The sequence below is a fragment of the Mus musculus genome, chromosome 10 (genome assembly GCF_000001635.26).
Source record: "Mus musculus strain C57BL/6J chromosome 10, GRCm38.p6 C57BL/6J".
Classification (NCBI taxonomy): Eukaryota; Metazoa; Chordata; class Mammalia; order Rodentia; family Muridae; genus Mus; species Mus musculus.
In genome coordinates this window covers 11,646,726-11,650,743 of record NC_000076.6, presented here as the reverse complement: position 1 = coordinate 11,650,743, position 4,018 = coordinate 11,646,726, and the positions used below count along the sequence as shown (strand labels likewise).

Genomic DNA, 4,018 nt, shown 5'->3' with positions numbered 1-4,018 from the left:
GGTGGGGGTGGGGGACTGGACCTGGTAGGACTGGGAAGTGAACATGTTCAGGATGCATTGTGTGAAATTTCCAAATAATCAATAAAAATACTATGCTAAAAAGGAAAATGTAAAGAAAACTATCACATGCCCATGAAATGAAATAATATATGGTTACAAATATATCTAGTCATTAAAATGTAGTAACAACTGTAAAATATATTCTGAAGAATATATTATAGTAAGGAGTTGGGAATTTAAAATATATGATCTCACAGAGATGAAAGCAAAAACATAGCAAACATCAGTGACTCTGCTGAAAGTTTGCTGAGTCATACAAATTTTGTGCTGGCAGTAAGCAGCCTTGAAAACTCTGACCGTGTTTTCCCACTCTGCAAACTCTGATGAGGATTGATTAGAACGAGAAAGCCAGATAGACCATCCAGTTTTGATCTTGTTTAAAGCTATGCCACTCTCCATTCTGTAAAATAAGATCAGGAACAGCAAATCAGAACCCTGCAAGCAGAGTTCAAGATCTTACTAGTGAAAACCTCAGAGGACACTGGGATTTTCTTAAGTGATAAATAACTGCCTGACAGGTGAACTTCCTGAGTTTAATATAGACAGAATCTTTTTGTTTGTTTTCTACATATTTTTAACTTTTTATTGGTTCTATGTGAATTTCACATAATGTACCCCAATTCCACTCATCTCCCTCTTCCCTTCTAACTGCCCTCCATCCTTGCAATGCCCCCCCTTCAACAAAGAAAAAAAATCTCATCATAGCAAGTGTAGTGTGTCACAATGTATCCCCAGTATACCCTAGTGTCCACATGCCTTTGCTTGCAAATGTTCATTGAAATTATGTGTTGGTCTGGTACAAGGTTTATACTACTCTATCAATACTGAAACCTCACTGGGACTATTCTAGGAGATCCTATTGTTGACCTGAAGTTTTGGATCTATAGGGCCAGCCCCTTCATGCACTCCAGCTGTTCATTGATTGGGTAGATGTTAGGGTGGGTCAATTCAAAGCCCTGGATGTTGTCCTGAGAGATATCTGAGCTGCTGAGCCTGCTAGCTCTCCCGATTTCATGCCCTTGGGCCAGCTTACCAACAATCTCCCCTGCTGCCCCTGCAACCTGGACCATCTCTACTGTACTGCCTAGGAGGTTTAGTGCCCACTCTCCAGTTGATATAGCTGGTAAGAGGCATGGCCAGTTCTTCCACTCTGGTGACCTCAGGGCCAGTTCTCTTGCCTGCTGTAGTTGGCAAAGGGGGAGAGGGGGAGACATATCTTCCTTGGCCCTGTCAAAAAGTGGCAGAAGGTGATGGGACCAGCTCTCCCATCCTAATGCCCTTAGAGGCCTGATTGCTCCCACTACCAGGGTCAACTCTACCATGTTGCCCAGGTGAAGTGCAGAGGTACAGGGCCTGCTCCCGCAAGTGTCACAGCTGGTGTGGGTTAAGAGGCAGAGGCAGGAGGATTTCTGAGTTCAAGGCCAGCCTGGTCTACAAAGTGAGTTCCAGGACAGCCAAGGCTACACAGAGAAACCCTGTCTTGAAAAACAACAAAAACAAAACAAAACAAAACAAAACAAAACAAAACAAAACAAAAGAATAGCTTTCTTGTTCTTTTGACCTCAAGGCCAGATCTTGCACCTGCCTCAGGTGGTGAGGGGCGAGAATGGAGGAGAATATGTCTCCCTTGATCACACCACACAGGAGACAAGTGATATGTCAGCTCCCCAATGTCCTGGGAGGCTCACCTCCAACTCCTGCAAGCAATGAGCAAGGCTGGCCACCTGATCCAGAGTACTGCAACTGACTAGAGGCATGGTCACCTCTTCTGCTCTCATGCTTCCAGGGCCAGCTCTCCCAGGATACCAAGGTAAGGGGTTGAACCTGTTGTGCATAGCCTTCAGACATCCCCACATCCCCCACATCCCCACATCCCCACTCCCCCACACCCCCACACCTCCACATCCCCACATCCCCACACCCCCACATCCCCACATCCCCACATCCCCACACCCCCACAACCCCACATCCCTATATGGCAGCCCAGATTAAGGATCCCTGCCTGGACTTCGATGGTAAAAGACCAGGACCCATGGTCCCAAGTGGCAACACCAGCTATTCACATTAAGCTGTTGCTCACTACCCTTGGGTCTCCAGTTCTGCCTCTCTTCATTGTGCCCACATCATTCTGTTTCTCTTCAGTTTCTCCACCACTTACTTGCTTGTTTTAGGGGTGCTTGGGGGTTCTCTGGCTTTTGGAGGTCACTTCAGGAGTGGTCTCAGGAGTGCATTATGGCAGGGGGCAGGGGTCTTCTTGAACATGGTCTGCCACCATTCCCATCCCCAGGCTTGCACATCACTGGACTTGTGGTCATCTCAGGGTAGCTTCCTGTCTGGGCACTATGTCTGGCGGTTGTCTTGGGCTGGTTCCTTGCCTAGTCCCAGTGGCCCTTGTGAGGGTCATCTGTCATGGGACCACTCCCACCCAGGGCTCACAATCCCAAGTGGGGTTCTTCTAGTCTCTAGCATACTTCCTGTTCTGGGAGCCAGTCTAGGCCTGCCTGATGCCAGACTAGTGATCATATCAGGCTCTCTTTGTTTTTTCAGAGAATGTTAGGCTACTAATCATTTTGATGTTCATAGGTCAGAACACAGTGTAGACATAGCCCCTCTCCTCTCTGCCACTTAGTGACACACATGTGACAAGGCAGCCATGCCTACAACGCCTCTGGGGGCAGTAAGACAAAGCATCTTCATAAACAACTTGGCCTATATCTCTGATTCCTTTTTCTTGTTTATCTCACCTCCAAATATTCTACTTCTAGTATTAAGCTATGAAAGATTTGGAGAAAATGAGCCCTTCAATAAGTAGCTTGTATAATCCATAAAATTATTTGAATTGAAGCAACAGATGGCAGGAAATATTTGCATTGCTATGCACTTGATATTCCTCATTTCCTCCATTAATCAGCTAAGACTTCCTCCTAATTCTACTCTCTTCCCAATTTTTCTGCTCCTTTGCATTCTTCTCTCCTCTTTTTGCCATGTTATATTGATTTCTTATCAGTGTTACATAAGAAACAAAGTCTGAATGGTAGCCCTCCCTCATGGCCGCCCGCAACACTGTGACTCAATAATACATTATGCTTCCAGTTGCCACCTACGACATCCAGAGTGAGACCCATCATTTTCTAAGGAAATCAAGAAGCTAAAGAAACTACAGTCACCCTCTGGGATTCAATTAGGAAGTGACAAGGTTGACCCAGATTAGTCACAGTTGTAAGAAACCAACTTAAACTGAAGCATAGGTACAAAGGAAAAACCTCTGAAGCTTTGGACTTCATTTCTTATGCATCATTGCTGAGAAGTAACCTAAATACGAAGAAAAGAGGCAGGGAACTAAGAACACACAGAAGTTCAGAGAACTGTTTGTCACAGTCTCCAATGTGTTGTCTGAAATGTCCTGTTTGCTGTACTTATTCTAAGTATCAAAATGCAAGCTGAGAATACAAGTCATTGCAGGGTTACAAATGTGCTTTCAAATTGCTCTTTATCATAAATAGATACTTTGGAACCGTTTAGCTGTATTATATTTAGCTATAATACAAAGATGGGTTTTATGAAATCTCCTATATCAAAGTTTATGTTCAAAGAAAACATACAATGTTCTCACTGCCCTTCTTATATAATTGCTGAAGATTTCAAATGCAAACAGATAGCATTTTGCTTTTCTTTGGTTTATATAATTGGCATTCAAGCATGGCTATTGGAGAATAGAAGTGTGATCCTAGTAAATTCAAAGTCCTACAAATAAAGATTTACAGACAACAAAGATGGATCTATCAGTGCTCTGGATACTAGACACCCACTATAGGGATGCAGATGTGAATGATTTATGATAAGGATCATCTTCTAAAGCTCACATGTTCTCTCATTTCCATATGGAGGGCAGAGAGCAAGAGAAGCTATGGCATGTTTTCTGTGTGCACACTAGTTGCCATCCGTGGGAACACCACAC

General features: G+C 44.1%; 1 non-coding gene across 1 annotated transcript; it reads right to left on the bottom strand.

The window, feature by feature from the left end:
* Positions 1 to 2,609: 2,609 nt before the first annotated feature.
* Positions 2,610 to 2,739, bottom strand: Gm22546. Its single transcript, XR_003949098.1, has one exon. It is a non-coding gene; the product is annotated as a small nucleolar RNA SNORA17 (small nucleolar RNA).
* Positions 2,740 to 4,018: the final 1,279 nt, after the last annotated feature.